At 42.5% G+C, this 18,547-nt stretch overlaps 1 protein-coding gene across 5 annotated transcripts in view; it reads right to left on the reverse strand.

The window, feature by feature from the left end:
• Positions 1–18,547, reverse strand: part of PTPRG (protein tyrosine phosphatase receptor type G) — a 708,308-nt gene that overhangs the window by 560,072 nt on the left and 129,689 nt on the right. The window lies entirely within an intron of this gene.

The raw sequence follows: 18,547 nt of genomic DNA on the forward strand, positions 1-18,547 counted from the left end.
CAGACGTGCGACACAAAAAGCCCCAGCCCTAAACACACACACACACACACACACACACACACACACACACACCCGCGCTCAAGTAACCTGCCTTCTGCTGGCTGCTCTGTTTTAACTGCGGTCTTACTCCTAGTGTTTACTTCCTTCTGACAGACCTAGAATCCGGGCTTGCCAGACCTTGTGACAACTTCTAAAATTACCCTGTTTGATTTGTGTTCTTAGGGCCAGTCACCTCAAAGATGGTTTGGGAATAGCTACATGAAAAATGACACATTCCCAAACCATGTTTTAGGGAACCCAGACCAGTGTTCTCCATGCAGAATTAAATTTTTACACATTATTCAACTTAAATAACAGCCAGCTCAGGAGGAAAGATCTAATGAGCAAAGGCTTTGGTGAGTTAAAGGAGCTACCCGTTGGTGAGTAAAAGTGTCCCTTGGCTTCTGCAGCTGCTGCTGGGGGCAGGTCACTGCTCAAGTGGGGACCTGAAACCACAATGCACCCCTCGCTCGTCCAGAAGACAGGCAATATTCAGGTCACTGCATCGTAGTGACTCGGTATTTTTTAATGGACTTAGATCACCAAGTGGCTGGGATATACAGAATGAGGATAGTCTTTTGCGTTCACTGTTGATGGAAGTAACACAAAGTGACAGAGCATTTTCAGGAGGAAGAAAGGTACATTAAAATTAATATTAAAGGGTCTCCTGGGTGGCTCAGTCGGTTAAGTATCTGCCTTTGGCTCAGGTCATGATCCCAGAGTCCTGGGATCGAGCCCCGCATCGGGCTCCCTGCTCTGCGGGAAGCCTGCTTCTCCCTCTCCCACTCCCCCTGCTTGTGTTCCCTCTCTTGCTGTGTCTCTCTCTGCCAAATAAATAAATAAAATCTTTTAAAAAAATTAAAATTAAAAATACCCTTAATACCAATTAAAGTTCTCTGTATTTAACCATAGGTAAAAAGGCCCATGTGCAAGAAGATGCAGGTACTAAGTCTTAGGTTTTCACTGCAGCATTATTTGTAGTAACATACAACCATGCAAAGTTCTATAAACTACGGCCATAGCTCTGTTGTGGAATACCATGCGGCCACAAACAAGGATGAGGACATTATTTATGGAATGACCTGTGCAGATCTCCAAGGTATATTAAGTGCAAAAAAAAAGTAGGTTGTCTAACAATACACATACAGGTGACTCTTAAAACGGGGGCTAGAGGCCCTGGCCCCACTACACAGTCAAAAATCCTCCTGTAACTTTCGACTCCCTAGAACCTTAACTAATAGCCTACTACTGACCAAAAGCCTTACCCATAACTAGTCACTTAACACGTATTTTGTATGTTATATGTATTATATACTATATTCTTATCATAAAGTAAGCTAGGGAGAAGAAAATGTTATTAAGAAAACCATAAAGGGGACGCCTGGGTGGCTCAGTCGTTAAGCATCTGCCTTTGGCTCAGGTCATGATCCCAGGGTCCTGGGATCAAGTCCTGCATCGGGCTCCCTGCTCAGCGGGAAGCCTGCTTTGCCCTCTCCCATTCACCCTGCTTGTGTTCCCTCTTTCACTGTGTCTCTCTCTGTCAAATAAATAAATCAAATCTTTAAAAAATTAAAAGAAGAAAATCATAAGGAAGAGAAAACACATTTACAGTCCTGTGGTGTATTCAACACAAAAGATCTGCATGTTAAGTGGACCCATGCAGTTCAAACCCATGTTGTTCAGGGGTCAGTTGTGTATCATACATGTAATATGAAAATTGTCTATATGTAAAAGCACAGTAAAGCACAAAATTCATTACATTTATCTTTCAAAGGGGTCTGTAATTAGGAGGGGCTGGTCAAGTGTGTTTCTGGATTGTTACAGTTTTTTAAACTGCAATGTATTCGTGTATCGTTTTCTAACAAAAAAAATTAAAAATATTAACACACTGGCAGAATAAAATAAAAATCAAAGAAAGAAACTGACAAAATGTACTTTCAACGCTCATTCTCCAATGGCAGAAATGAGAGGCTCCCTTCACTGATAGTTTTACAGATACTGTGTTGCCCAATTATTAGTAAAATAAACCAGTCAGGGCCTTGATTTAGATAGAAGATGTAGCTCACGCTGGGCACTTACACTATGGGACAACTCCCAGCTGGATCCCATGCATTCTCCCAAGCTTTTTTTTTTTAACAGAGCTATTCTTTTATTTAATGACAGGTAGCCCCCAATTCCAAATGTTCCCTTAGTGCCCACAGCATTTCAGCATGTCGGTGAATTGCAAGCATTTCATCTTGTCTGCCTTAACAGGGCTTACATTCTGCACTTTCAACAGCTATCCCTCTCCAGACCTGGGGGCCGGGGGGAGACACTGCGGACTCACTGTCTTACAACATGAGGGCACACAGAAACAACAGGAAACAAAGCAGAAAAGAGGTACCACATCTTGGGAGTGGGACTATGCTTGGGTAATTCGACACTCTTGCCAGCCATTTAGAGGAAGGTCAGAGAGAAAGGGTGGGGAGAGGAGTGCAGGAAAAAATGAGAGAAATGCTCTCAGGAGGGCACCTCAAATATCAGGGGCATCACAGCCTCTGCCCAATCACCAGTCCCCACCAGGGTGGGCAAACATGTGAGAGCACCACTCACTAATTCAGTCATCATGCAACACAATGCACCGAGTCTCGCAGTAAAACAATGGATGACCTCTTCTCCTGGCCCTGGGGAAAGAAGGGAAAAGAAGGACCGCTGCCTACACCATCCAGAACCCCAAGTTTATTCCACATAAACGACCCCTCTTTATTCCATGGTCACGTTCTTCCTACTTTTTTGGGGACAAAACATCTTTTCTTTCATGCAATGATAGTGACTGTAAATGGTTTCTTTTTTTTTTCTTTACACATACTTAATGGACAAATGTAAAGGTCAGCTACTTGACATCAGCCCTCAAATTTTATTTGAAACCGGTCCACAAAATCCAAAGCCAGAAGCCAAACAACATCCTAGAACAAAGAAAGGGAGAATAAAGGAAGAATCAGAATCTACCTACCCTGTCTCTTCCAACCTCCAACTCCCTCCCCCACCAAGCAAACCCACCAAACCCAGCTACTGCACTCCCTAGCGGCCAAGGGCTTTCTCAGCAGGGTCACAGCGACCCATTCTTACGCCCATCCCAGGCATCTACACCAACGCAACGCCCAGCTTCAGGGGCCCCACGCACCACTTCTTAGTTGATACCTCTAGGGTGTGTGGTCATTAACTGGTGAGGAGAGAATACCCAGGGCTTGTGTCTCAGCCACCCAAAGCCCTTCCTGCTTGGGTCTTTCATCACTGTCTGCTAAGCTCACCCACGGCCTGGCACCTGCGCCCACACCCGCAGCAGGGTACTGCTCTCGGCAGAGCGGCCTGGCTTTGTCATTATTTAGCAGATCTGCTCTGAGCAAGGACTAGGAGAACAGAGCCTGTTCGCAGGAAGCTGGGCTGCAAATGGGCAGGTGACAGAAATTGTCACATCACAACAGCCAGGAGCAGAAGGCAGGCAATAGGACGATTCTTCAAGAAGCAGGTGGGTATTAAGCCTACCTGAATGAATGCAGTTCATCGCAGGGAGCACATCAATAATTCAGTAAGCAGGGAACAAAACAGACTTTTGTTACCTGGTTTTGTTAGTATCTTGTTTTTGTTTCCACCAATGGGGCATCAGGTAGGGAATTACGGCTTATTCAAAAAAGTTTTTCTTTTTTTTTTAAGATTTTTATTTATTTACTTGAGAGAGAGAGCACATGAGCGAGAGAGCACAAGCAGGGGGAGCAGCAGAGGGAGAGGGAGAAGCAGACTCCCCACTGAGCAGGGAGCCCTCTGCAGGGCTTGACCCCAGGACCCTGAGATCATGACCTGAGCCGAAGGCAGACATTTAACCGACTGAGCCACGTGGGCGCCCCTAAAAAAGTTTTTCTTTAAGGCAGTAGTCACCAAGATTTTTTCCATAGCATTTAGAAAATCGAATTTAACGTAAGGCCAGTGGTTCTCAAGGGGGTGAGGGCAGGCAGAGGATGTTACCTCCTCCAAGACATTTAGCAATGCCTAGAGACATTTTTGGTTGCTACAAGGGGAGGAATGTAGTGGGTAGAGGCCAAGGATGCTGCTAGCCATCCTACAATGCACAGGACGGTCACCCCAAAACAGTGAATGACCTGGTTCAAAGTAACTCAGTTCAGGGTAACTGCCTTGACTCATTTAAAACTCCAAAATCCTCAAAGGTGGGTACAGTTATTACGTATACTCTTTGCACAGAAGGACAAACAAGATACAGAGAGAGTTAAGCAACTGGCCTATATACATCAGAGACTCCCATCTGGTCTACCTCTGCCTACCTCCAGAAACTACACTACTCACCATTACACTACCTGCCTTCACAGACAACCAATTTTCGCTCCCCTCTCCTGCAGCTCTTCACCACATTGCATCCTGTTCCTCCTGTCCCTTGACCCTAAATCCTAGGAGGGCGGGGCTGGAGTCTGACTCACTTTTCCATCCTCTGAGTGGCAGTCCACGAAGAAGTTACTTCACGTGTGACCAAACACCAAGTGCATCCAGCTCACTTTTGTTAGTGACCACAGAGTATCATTTTCATTTTGACTATGACAGTATCTACTGGCATCCGAACAATAAACCCAATGCAATAAAAGATTTCTCCTCCAAAATGCAGAGAGGTAAACTTTCATCCAATATTAGAATTGGAAATATCCTGTATAACCAAGGAATCCTGAGGAAATATGCATGAACAAGCCCATATGAACTTTGACACAGATCCGTATCTGTTTCTCCAAAGAATCAGCCTTCAGATTACCACAGGGATCGGAGACCAAGAAAAGGGTAGGAAACCTTGAAGCGATCCTGTACATCCCATTTTAAAATTGAAAAAATTAAGGTATGAGAGAAAAGTGGCTTTCCCAAGGCCACACAATCAATCAACACAAGGGGAGCACAAGGAAAAAAAAAAAAAAATGACGTCAACTCTCCCCAAGCTGTGGAACGCTTTAGAAACACTATTTCTGGTTTCTGAATTTGGATCACGCAACCTCTGTTACCCAGACTTGGCATTAAATAAAACAAAGCCAAAATAGAAAAAGTGCCAGCCTCGTTAAACATAGTTCCTCTCAAGCCCAATCCTAGGGAATCTGACATTACTGTGACCGAAACTTCTTCATAACCTCTTAGGCCAGCAATCCTGAGAAGACGCATTCTTCCGGCATCCTGTATCTATTTTTACAAAAAGGCGTAAGTCTGAAAACAAACAAATGGTGGGCAGTTTCATGGCCTGGCACCCATATAAGTGAGGCAAACACAAGTTTGCTAAGAAAATCTTGTGAGATAGTGACCTACAATAAGAAATGTATGTTTGGTCTTTGCCCCAGTTCCTGACTGAGCTCCTGAAAGCCTTGGGATTTCCTTAAGTGTTAACAGCTATAAATATGAACAAGCCCCTTTCAACCACACATGAGTTGATGCTAATGAGGTGACTTTTAGAAAGCCACAACAAAAATCCCCAAAGTATAGGGTGGGGAGAGCTTTCAGGTTTGAACCAGAACATATCCACGTGCCAGGAGGGTGACACACCCCAAAGCTTCACACGGACAGAAACTCCTGTGCTTGGGACCCCTCCAGACTTTGCCCTATTTATCTCTTCATCTAGCTGTTCATTTACATCCTTTCAGATAACCTTTTGTAATAAACCAGTAATCTAGTAAGTAAACAGCTTTCTCAAGTTCTGAGTCACTTTAGCAAAGGAACTGTGGGTACCTCTGATTTGTAACCAAGTCAGACAGAAGTTCTGGGGAACCTGGGGACACATCATGCAACTGTCATCTGACGAGTGTGCGTGTGTGTGTGTGCGCGGGGGGGCCGTAATGGAGAGGACATTCAATCCTGTGGGATTAAGCCCTTAACCTCTGGGATCTGAGGCTACTTCCAAGTACATTGGAATAAACTGTAAGACGCCCAGTTAAGTGTCTGCAAAGAGCTGGAGAATTGCTCAGTGTGGAAAAAATTACATACATCTGGTGTCCGAGGGTTGTGAGCGAGAGCGTGACAATCGCACTGAGTAGAGGAGGAAACAGATTTTTCTTTTCACATCTCTAAGTACCAATCCAGTGAACTTTCACCAAAAAAAAAAAAAAAAAACCCTAAATGTCATCACCTGAGGAGATTTCTAAACTATAGGCAGCAGGCAAAGGGTAGTGGTAAAGTACCAATACCCCAAGGATAAAGGACCAAGGTACAAATTCAAGCTCTGTACCTACCTTAGGATTCCCTTACAGTAGGGACCCAAGGGAATTACAGACAAACGTGCACTAACAGGCAAATACAAGAATGCTCTTTACAGTTGATTACTACAAGCCTAAAACTAGGATGAACCCAAAGGCTACCAATAGGAAAGGGAGTCAACTATGATATATTTATATAATCACGGAAAACCAAAGAACCCACACAACATCATAAACAAATCTCACGGGAATTATGTTGTGCAAAAGAAGTTACACACAAAAGAGTACATCCTGTATGGTTCTGTTTATTTGAAATCCTAGAATAGGCAAAGTAGTTATGGTGGGAAAAGAAAGTATGTATGGTGAGTGGAACCACATGAGTGGGCACCTTGTGGAGCGTGAAGAGGCATGACAGGGGTGGCCAGGATGCCAGAAATGGTCTGACTCTTGGTCTGGAAAGTAATCACTCAGGGGAAAATAGTTAACACCCCCATGGAAATGTATCCAGCCACACACTTCAGATTTATGCATGCATTTATATTAAATATGAGACTTTAATAAAATTAAACATATTGTTTATATTTTTAATATATTACACATATACATTTAATATATTAGATATGGTTATTGATACCAATTAAATTACAACCTAATACGTAAACTTATTTGTGTATTAGCTTACATTCTAACTCAAACTACCAAAACACTTTTAATCGTTTAAAGAAAAGCGAAAAGATGGAACTCCAACTCTGCCACGTACTAGCTGAGGTACTGAAGGTCAGATACTTAACTTGCTGGGCCCCAAATTTCTCTTCCCGGAAGAGAAATGGAGAGAATAGGCTGTCTTCTCACCAAGCTGTGGTAAAAACAGTGAACAAGGGGGCGCCTGGGTGGCTCAGTTGGTTAAGCGTCTGATTCTTGGTTTTGACTCAGGTCATGATACCAGGGTCATGAGACGGAGCCCCATGTAGGCTGCACACTCAGTGCAGAATCTGCTTGGGTTTCTCTCTCCTTCTCCCTTTGCCCATCCCCACTCTCTAAAATAAATAAGTAAAGGGTGCCTGGGTGGCTCAGTTGGTTAAGCGACTGCCTTCGGCTCAGGTCATGATCCTGGAGTCCCGGGATCGAGTCCCGCATCAGGCTCCCTGCTCTGCAGGGAGTCTGCTCCTCCCTCTGACTCTCTCCCCTCTCATGTGCTCTCTCTCTCTCTCAAATAAATAAATAAAAAATCTTTAAAAAAAAAAAAAAAAAAACAGTGAACAAGGGAAGGACGGGCTAAATCTTCCCACGGTGCCTCAAAACGCAAAGGCTGCTCGGATGTCTATCATCCCCACTATGGGGATAACTCTTCAAGCCACTCCTGTCCTTACTTCTCTCCATCAGCATATCAGAGAGTAAGGACCAGCCCCTCGGGTGGGCCCTGGCTGTTTTCAACCAACCCGCACCCTTTGGCCCACAGAACCAGGCACCAAGAGAACAGATACATGCTTCCCATCCTGGCACGAGCTAGAGATGCAGCCCACGTACGAAAAGGCGGCCTGGGGCCTCCTCGGACTCAGCCCCACCCGAGCGAGGTCTGAAAATGAGGGGCCTCCCGCCTCCCGCCCCCAGGTGCGGCGGAGAACCTAGCACCTACCTTGTTAGCAGTGGGCGCAAACGTGACAAGTATCACACCGCTATTCTGCATGTTCTGACGAGACCCTGAGGAAGCACGGTCCCCAAAGAATCAGAGCGCCCAGCATGCAGCCTGATTAATCACCAGAGGAAAAAGCCCATATGGCGCGATGGGGGCGTGCGCGGTGAACACACGGGAGGAAATCTGTAGCGAGCGGTAAACAGACAAAGGGGTCCGGCGAGGGGGGCCGTGGGAGGGGGCAAGGGAAGAGCAACTACTAAATCTCCCCCTACATGTTTCCAGAAAACCAGGAGCCTTACCCTCCTGCACCGTGCTCACTCCGTGGCTAAGGGCTGGGGTTACCTATTCGGGAGAAGGGCCTTTCTGATCTCGGATGGAGGCAAAGCCTACAGGGGTAGCATTCACCACAGGGATGCACATTTGTTTCCATCAGACTTGTGAGGATGTTTTACTTGTATTTCCCGAGGAGTAGAAAAGCGTGCAATTTAAGATTCACAGGGGCACAGGGGGATCCAAGTAACAGATGTCATAAATGGGGGAGGGGAGGTGGACACAGAATGAAAGGGACAGAGCCCAACAGCAGTCTGAGAAAACAGGGATATTTATCCTTTTCCACGCAGAAAACCTAAAATGTGAGCGTCCTCGAACGAAGGAGGATTGTTTTGTTGCTATTCTTTTCTTTTTTTTTTTTTTGAGAAGCCCTAGCATTCACCCACCAAAGGCAGTCAAGTTCACTTCACCACCTTCCAGATGCACACTCGTCTCCTCAGCAAAGTATCACTGTGCTAAAGTCGGTAAATTAAACCGAAATATGTTATCATGTGTAATAAAAGTAGGCAGCCAGGGAATTCACTGAGCCCAATTTAGTTATAAATTTCCCTTAAAGTTAAGCTAAATATACAGAAAAGGCAATTAGGTACAAGCTTTTAGCACTGTGCTGAATTACTTTAATATTCATTTCTATCTAGCCGGGGCTACACAAAATCTTGATGTTGCACATTCTCAGCTTATTTGCAGTTTTATCCCCCAGTCTATTTGCTCGCCAGTATCTATGAACAAAATAGATCTAGATAAAGTAATTCTGCCTTTCTTTATGAGGAAAATCACACATCGATGGGTTTATATTGGGATCTCACAGTATGGTTTTAGCAATGCATGAGTCAACTTCTTTCTTGGTTGAAAAGTCAAGTTCCGCCAGCCAGTGGAAATCCTTGGGGGGAAGGGACTATCTACAAAGGAAAAAGGACATCTGGGTATGAAAAATCCAAAGGTATTCAGAGCCACCTGTTCCCTAAATAATGATCAATTCCAAGAGGACCACGGGGACACATTTTCCCCCCAAATAATCCGGAGTTCCAAGTATCTTTGCCCTAGAGTTCAAGGGCCCTCAACACTAAAGTAGGAGACATTTGTTTGTCAAAATCCTGCAAAGTTGTTTCAAAAGCAGCCACTCTAGGGTTGAGTCTCTTTTTGCATTTAACCTTATTTTCTAGGACTTTTTCAAGTGTTTCAATTTTATGCAAATCAGTCTTTTAGGCTTCTTTGTCATCAGAAGCATTTTCCTGTTCTGAAGCTCCCTTCTTTTGTTCTCCTTTACTCCAGTGAATTCAGACTCTCTCCTGGCTTTTGTTCCTCTACACTAGTAAAACTCTATTGCAATGCAGCAGCAGACAATTTAAGCTAAGGTGACAATCATTTCAGAAAATAAAGCAAACCTGCTTTCACAAACTCTTACCACATGACTAAATATGCCTCCTGCGATGGGGGGAGGGGAAGCACAGCCCAACCTTCACTTTTAGCTCAGAATATGACAAAGGAACTTGGAAACGGAAGGTGGAAGCAGCTGGTACTTACAGGGTAGTACCTAATTCAATCTCCCTTAATGATGTCTACAAAACAAGGATTCTCAAAGTGTGGTCCAGAGACCCCTGGGGGTCCCCAAGATGCTTTCAGGAGAAAAAGTGGGAGTCTCACAGAGACCCCATGACTTGGAACATCTCAACAGATTGAATGCAAAGGCAGTTAGAAAAATCCAGCCGTTTTCTGTTGAGTCAGACATTAAAGAGATTTGGGGGGGGGGGGGGGGGAAAGGTAAAGCAATGCCATTCTTCCCACTAACATTTCTTGTTTTGGGAAATAGTTATTTTTCATAAAAAATGTTATTTATGTTACCATGCTATGGTTTTATTCATTTTATTTTTAGTGATTTAATAGTTTTTAAATATCTGTTTAAAATTTTAATAGGGTAAATATCCATAGAAGTAAACACACATAAAAGCTATGAGGGGTTCTCCCTAATGTTTAAGAGTATAAAGGATAGGGGCCCCTGAGTGGCTCAGTCCTTGAGCGTCTGCCTTCGGCTCAGGTCATGAGCCTGGGGTCCTGGGATGGAGGTGGGGCTCTCTGCTCAGGGGGGAGCCTGCTTCTCCCTCTCATACTCCCCGGTTGTGTCCCCTCTCCCGCTGTGTCTCTGTCAAATAAATAAATAAAATCTTAAAAAAAAAAAAAAAAAGAGTGTAAAGGATACCTGAGGTTTAAAGGTTTGAGAACCACTACTACAGAAATGGGATCAGCAGACTATATCCCCTGGGCCGAATCCAACCTGCCTGGTTTTGTAAGGTTTTATCGGCACACAGCTATGTTGTTTATAGACTGTATATGTGCTAAGAACAGCCTGTTTTTAATAAATGGTTTTATTAATAAAATTTTACTGAAACACAGTTATATCCCACTTATTTCCGTATCATCCATGCTGGTTTCCTACTACCAGGGCAGAGTTGAGTAGTTGTCACAGACAGTATGACCTGCAAAGCCTAAAATTGTCACCATCTGGCCTTTTACAGAAAAAGATGATGCTGGCGACAGCGACAATGATCAGTCTTAACTGGCCATCTCCCATGCGCCAGGCACTGTGCTTTTGAGCACTTCACATGGCTCAATTCAATCTTCCCAGTTAACTGCAGGAGGGCAACCCCACTAGACCCCACTGTACAGAGGAAAACTTTAAAACTCAAAGTTTCCAGGACTTTCTGGGCACAAGGCTTTCTCAGTGGAGAAGGCAATATGCAAACCCAGGTATGACTCAAAGATCAACCATGACCTGATAGAATCAAGAAAAATAAACATGGTAACTTTTCAAAAGGCCTCCAGGAAAAAAACATAAAACAAAAACAAAAACAAACAAACAAACCTTCTCGCAAAACTCAGAAAAGGTACTTTTCTATTGAAGAGAACACAGGACTCCACTTGTTTCCACGACTAGCTAGTTCTCGGGTTAATTCCCTGCTCATCTGTATACTCACACTAAAGTGCTTAGCTAGTGTAGACATACAAGGAGGTGTCTTGGTGCAACCAATCTGCAAAAAGTTATAAAACAAAAGATGGGATTACATTAGAAATGAATGTGTGCTTTTCTTGTATACCAAGTGCATCTCAATAAAGCTGGAAGGAGGAGGAGGTGAAGGGGGTAGGAGGGGAAGGGGAGGAGGAGGATAGGTAAGAGAGAGGGGGAGGAGGAGGAGAAGAAGAAGAAGTAGTAATAATGGGAATCCTCTCAGAGAAAAAGCTTCAACATTAGCCACTGAGTATGAGGTCTGCTGTAGATTTTTGGTAGGTACTATTTATTAGGTTAATAAAAGTTCCATCTACGGCTAAAAAAAAAGAAAGAACAAGAAAGAAGAAATGAGCCTGTGGTTAGAGTTTCTTAAATGGCTGTGCACTTAAGATGTCAATTTGTGGCCCTTTACAATAACAACAACAAGAAATACTTAACATGACCACATAAGCATTAGAGGGAATTTATGGGTACTACACTGTGAAAAGAAGCACTGATGAGGTTTGTTCTCATGGCAACACCCTCAAAGTCTTAGTTTTAAGAACCTGTATTTACATTCCAATCAGTTCAATCTCATATTGATGGTGCCATAGAATGTTCTCAAAACCTTTCCTTAAGTCTCTGTCTCGCACCATCCCCCTTGCCGAAATACACTCATTCACTCATTCTAACATTTTTGAACTAGGCATGTATTTAATAATTAATGTATATTTAATGTAGTAGTGTTTTATTAATCTCAAAATTGACTCTGTGTATCATATAATCAATAGCATCTTTGATTATTACAATTTGGGAGAAGCTGGCAGAAGCACTACTATTATTAAAACAAAATAAATAGAAAAGTACTTTCTGAATTATACTACTGCTGCCTGGAAGAAGTCATACTGGCCATAGAACTCATCATACCTTTAATAGAAATGTCAGACTTTATATTTTTTAAAGATTTTTTTTTTTTTAAGATTTTATTTATTTGACAGAGAGAGACACAGCGAGAGAGGGAACACAAGCAGGGGGAGTGGGAGAGGGAGGAGAACCAGGCTTCCCGCCGAGCAGGGAGCCCGATGCGGGGCTCGATCCCAGGACCCTGGGATCATGACCTGAGCCAAAGGCAGACACTTAACGACTGAGCCACCCAGGCACCCCTTTTTTAAAGATTTTATTTATTCATCTTGAGAGAGAGCATGAGAGATAGCATGAGTGGGGTGTGGGGTGGGGAAGGGGCAGAGGGAGAAGCAGGCTCCCCACTGAACAGGAAGCCCGATATGGGACTCAATCCCAGGACCCTGAGATCATGACCAGAGCCAAAGGCAGATGCTCAACTGAGCCACCCAGGCGCCCCGAAATATCGGACTTTAAAAGAATCTCTTCAATATTCAGGAGTCAAAAAAAACAAAAAACAAAATCAAATCAAATCAAACTCCAAAATATCAAAGTCATGCTTAAAATGGAGGGGGTACATGGGGCCCCACAAGGCACTGGGTGTCAGAGATGGCAAGGGAACAGAGACCCTTTAGTCAGAAGAACTTATTCTCAAAGCAAGAAAACTGAGACCCAGAAACTAAATTAAGTAGCACAGCCTTTGATATAACTGGGTCCACCCAGTCCAATGCTCTTAGGACATCAAGGAGCTTCATACCAATACAGGAATTTTTATTTTTAAATGTTGAAGACATGGGAGTATTCTGTAACAGAACATCAAGTAGTTCAAAAGAGTATACGAGTGAAAAGTTGGGGTCCCTCCCCAGTTCCCAGACGTTACCTTCGAAATAGCTCTTCCACATCCTTTGAATGGGCAATTGTGTGCGCATGTGCAAATGATTAAGACATAGACAAAAAGAGAACAAGAATGTTTCTTTCACCCACCTCTCACTGGAGAAAAAACTTAAATAGAATACCATACAAATTCTGCATTTAGCCTTTTTTCACAGTATCTAAATCAGAAATTCTTAATATATACAGTGCACATGTGGGGGGGGCACAAGGTGGGCAGGGGCATGGGAAGGGGCAGAGGGAGAGGGAGAGAGAGTCTTAAGCAGGTTCCATGCCCAGTGCAGATCCCAACGTGGGGCTCAATTTCACGACACTGGGATCATGACCTGACCAAAATCAAGAGTCATCACCCAACCGAATGAGCCACCCAGGTGCTCTCCCCACTTTTTTTTTTTTTTTACCTCTTTTCTTATAAAAGGCTATATAGTGCACCACTATGCAAACATGTCACAAATAGGAATTCTAATTATGCATATTTAGGTTGTTTCAAGTTTCCAGCTATACCCAATAACTGTTGCATTTATTATCCCTACACCTAAATCTTGGTACAGATGTGCAAGTTTCTGCACAGGATAAACTCCTATAAGTAAGAATGGGAGTGAAAAGGTATGTATTTTTTCCTTGGAAACTTAAAGATTGCCTTCCAAAGATTTCTGAACCAAGCATGCATTCCCACTAACATGGTTATAGAGGCCAGTAGTAGATAGTACCTTTATCCATACCCTTACTAATTTGATGTTTTATCAAACATATTAATCTCTGCCAATCAATATAAAATAAATAATGTTATCTCACTATGTTTTTAATATGTAAGGACTTTATGAAACCTATTCCCTTAATGGCTCCCTTACTAGCTATAATCCTTTCTAAATTATTATTATTAAAGACCTAGAGAGTAAAAAAGATCATGTTAATCAGTCTTGGTCCTTTTAATTAATGTGTAATATTTACTGCTTTGAAAAGAAATCCTTGGTGCATGTGATATCTTGGAGTCCTTAACCCACTGATCAATTTGGGATCAAAAAAGATGAGAAAAAGTGAAATCAGAGAAAAAAGAAAAGAGTTGGAATAAATGAGTGTAACCAGTCATCAGAAAGATGGAGGTAAAGGTGTGTAGGTAGGGGTGTGTGTGTGTGTGTGTGTGTAAAACGCTGTATTAAGTGACTGTTAGCTTGAGATAAAGTATAAATGCCTCACACCTTACTGCTTCATTCCACTCTCTCCAGCTTTTTCCATGTTCTAAAGAGTATTCATATTAATTACTAAAAGCAGCATTTATGTGATGGGACTGATAAAAAGATAGAAGGTAATGGTTAAACAGTATGTGAGGATTCAACTTTAGGGAAAAAGCAGAAAAATTTCTTGCTCCTTTTAAATACTAGCTTGGAGAACGAGGGACTACAGGAAAACACAGCCTACCATATTGGTAGGAGTAAGGAATTGCAAAGTGAAGGCTGGAGTAAGGACCATGGAAAATGGAATCTACACCAAGCAGTTCTTCTTTTATTTTTTAATTGGTCACTGAAGCTTTCTTAAGGTGTGACGGACATATAAAACTGTCAGAAATTGAAAGTGTACATCATGGTGATTTGATGTACGTATACATTGTCAAAAAAAAAAAAATTCCCCACATCTAGTTGATTTGGCATATCCATCACCTCACATATTTCTCTCTTTTGGGGGAGAGTATGAAAACATTTAAGTTCTACTCTCTTAGCAAATTTCCATGATATAATACAGTGTTATCAACTGTGGTCACCATGGTTTACATTAGATCCTCAAACCTTATTCATGCTACAGCTACAAGTGTGTACCCTTTTACCGACCTCTCCCTACTTACTAACTATAATCTTAATGCCTTTAAAAGACTCACAAAGCCCCTCATGAATTGGCCTCTTGCCCACCTTCTTATTCCAGTTTTGTCTCTGTTATGTCCTCAGCCACTCCCTAAAGAGTTGGCATTTTTATGCCCACATGTCTTAACACACACTCTTCCCTCTACCTAAAATGTTGCTCCTTCTCTCTAAAATGTCTGTGCTGACCTTCAAGCCCAACTGGGTCATCCCCTACTCAACTCAAACACCACTTACTTGTCAAAGTCTTGCCTCTCTCATCACCTCTCCGCACAGGGGCCCAGAGTCAGATTCGGTTGTGTCTTCTTCTTCGCCCTCTCTATCCCCCAATACACACACCTTTTAGTATCTTTGTTCTGTAGCAGATTATATGTTTTGTCTCTTTTCTTGGGAGTATTTGAGCATACCTTTCTAGGGCTAGGACTCAACCATCTTTTGGTCCTCATTAGCACTAAGTTCAGCCACCTAATGAGCAGCAAATGTCTGCTGAATTTACTGGATCCTGGCTGACAGACAATACTGATATGGACGTGCATTCAGTTCTAACACATTGCCAGGGCATTCAACCACAAGAGTTAAGAATATATTAGCAAAAAGGAATACAGTGCCAAGTTTAAGAACATCTCATGGGTAATAAGTAGAAGCATTTGAATATTCCCTTACATAAAATATATTATTTCCCATCACAAAACCTAGGAAACATAAAAATCATTTTTTCTAACAAATTTGGGATAGGTATTAAATTCAGAATTTCTCACATATTAATCATTTATACATCTTGCTAAATAGTTGGATGTTAATATGATGCCTACCTCTCCATAAAACTGAATTGTCTGAGATAATGAATGGGCAAATTGTGTTTTTAATATTCTTCCATTGTTAATCTTTTTTTTCATTTTTATTCCAAGGAATAGCAACCAATTAATAAAAATTCTTACTCTTAGGTCATATCCAATTGCTATAAAAACAACTGTTCATAAAAGAGCTGGGAAGATGTTGAATAAAATGTACAACATACTAAGAAGTTTTCTATGTGCTTACCTAGAAATGGTTAACTTTTGCCATGAATTTTTCACTTCTGATCATTTCCACAGTGTAATACGGAATAATAGCAGGTAACAGCCCTCAAACAACATGTGCCACAAACGGTAGTTAGGTCAGTTTGGTAAACTATTTCATGCACTTCATACTCATATCAACTGTGTGGAGTCAAGTGATTTTGTTGGTTCACATTTCGTAGCCGAACACCGTGAGATAACAGCTTAATGCAAGGATGCGCTACTGCCAAGTTGTACAATGGAGACTTGAATACTGGTTTGTCCAATTTCCCAGCACATGCTCTTTACCGCTACCCAAACCTCAACTCTCTGTGTCATAAAGGTTGTTAATGTCCAGGGTGCCTGGGTGGCTCAGTCCGTTGGCTTGCTCTCTCTCTCTCTCTCTCTCCAAAGTAAATAAATCTTAAAAAAAAAAAAAAAAGTTGCTAATGTCTATGTTAAATTTTTTTAAATATTATTTGCATTTTATGTGCAATACAAAACTCTTCAAACCATTAACTGGCACCACATATACTGAAGGGCACCTGAATCCTTAAAGAGGGGACACCATATGGTATTATAAGAAAACTCATTTTTATTTTAGAGAGAAAGAGAGAAAGCAAAGGAGCGCATGCATGGGGCAGGGCAGGGTGGGGGGCAGAGGGAGAGAAAGAATCCCAAGCAGGCTCCACGCTCAGTGCAGAGGTCGACATGGTGCTCAATCGCACAACCCTGATATCATGACCTAAGCCAAAATCAAGAGGCAGACACAACCAACTGAACCACTGAGGCACCCCCAAAACTCATTATTTATCTTATATGACAGTTCAGCAGTGGAGAATATACAAAAAGGATGTAAGTAAATATAGCATGGAATGCTCATCCTTCATCCTAATTACCTAGTTACTCTCCGTATCCTAAAATGTACTATCTTCAACCTGTATGTGATGTAACAGCCCCTTTCCCTGCCCCCATCACTAAGTTCTTTATGAGTCAGTGTTCAAATGTAAGTCATGTTTATTTAATGTAACTACACTGTATGCATCAGCCTTTAAGAAAGCCCCATTTGCCCTTCAGAGTATTAAAATTTAACTGAAATATTTGATGTTTTATCTGTTCTTGGTGGAAACCCAAATGGTGACCTCAGGCAAAGTACTGTCTGCATTAATCTCATTGGGATATTTTCCAAAATTTGTATGCCCATATTATATAAAGGCATCCTCGTTATGAGATTAGGACACACATAGGTCCAAACAAAGCACAATGGTCACCCTTGTTCTCCTCCCACCCAGTGCTGCCCCATGTCCCCTGAAGGCACAGTTTGGTCTATAGCTTTTTAGTCATTTTTCTAAGTGATTACACATACACACACAGAGATACATATACATATTAGGCTGGTCCTTCCACTTCTTTAAAAAACAGAAATAGAATTCTACCGCATATTGCCCTGCAACTTGCTTCTATCACCCAACAACATATTAAACATTTTTCCATATCAGCATACATAGGCTTATATCATTTGAGGGCGTCTAATATTCCACATTTCTAGTGTGCCACATTTTATTTAACCATTCCTCTGTCGACAGATAATGTGATTTTCTTTTGTCCATGTAAAAACACAGCAATTCCCTCCAAAAATCAATCACTACTAAGCAGTTTCATCTGAGAGATGTGAAGAAATACTAACATGCCTTTCAAGGAAGACAGCGCTGAGATCTAAAACTGCCAGGCACTGAGTGTATCATCTACTAATTTCCTTGAAAAAAAAACTAAACAAAACAAAAAACCACTCTCTAGCAATAGCCTGACACAAGCTCAGAAGCCAACAGAGGGTTGCTGTTATTCAAAGAGCTTTGTCTCTGGTCAAATACTTAGAAGGGCATTTCAAAGAGAACGGGAGTCAACTACCAGAAACCACTTGAGTGAATGGTTTTCTTAGGATGTGGAATCTATAAATGGCACAATGCTGGCCTTAATGTGTGTTGACGGGGAGGGAGGATGAATTTTTCCCTTCCTGGACCTGCAGGGCAAAAACACACTGAGTGTTTAGGGTCCCAGGCTTTCCCAGCTTGTGTGCCTGTTGGTTCAACCTGTTCCCGCCCCCCTCCTGTGCACACTTTGCATGTATCAGATGTCCAAGAGATGGAAAGCAAGTCAGACAGGATCCCAAAACAGCTGCTGTATATGACACATGTCCCAGTCAAGCACAGGGACAAGTAAGCATTTGCCTTTTGTCCTGGAGAGAATCAGGAACAAACGCTCAAAAAGGGATCCGACCACGACCCTTAGTAAGTCTCTGTCCTCTCACACTCACTCCATTCTTGGGTTTGGTGTCCTTGAAGAACCATGAAGCCTCCAGCTCCTCCAAAAAGTGAGAGCAATCACCCCAGTCACAGCATTTGCGCCCCAAGCCATCTGCTACAGACAATAAGGGCTGCTGAAGTTGTCACAAGTCAGGTCCACAGCCTGGTTGGGGCTAATGCCAGAACAAAGTCTGGCAAAGCTTCCCCGTCACCGAACCCAGGGAACAGCTTGGACAGTGCCCAGAGGAAGGGAGGGCGGGGAGAAAAACAGAAGAACAATAGTATTGGAAACAATTGTATGGAACGAACAATGAGACTTGCTAGAAGGTATGCTCCTGGCCCGACTGACAGTCTTTCCACAGATGT

The sequence above is a fragment of the Mirounga angustirostris genome, unplaced genomic scaffold (genome assembly GCF_029215605.1).
Source record: "Mirounga angustirostris isolate CCGP_5_RB_7025 unplaced genomic scaffold, mMirAng1.0.hap1 SCAF_1, whole genome shotgun sequence".
NCBI lineage: Eukaryota > Metazoa > Chordata > Mammalia > Carnivora > Phocidae > Mirounga > Mirounga angustirostris.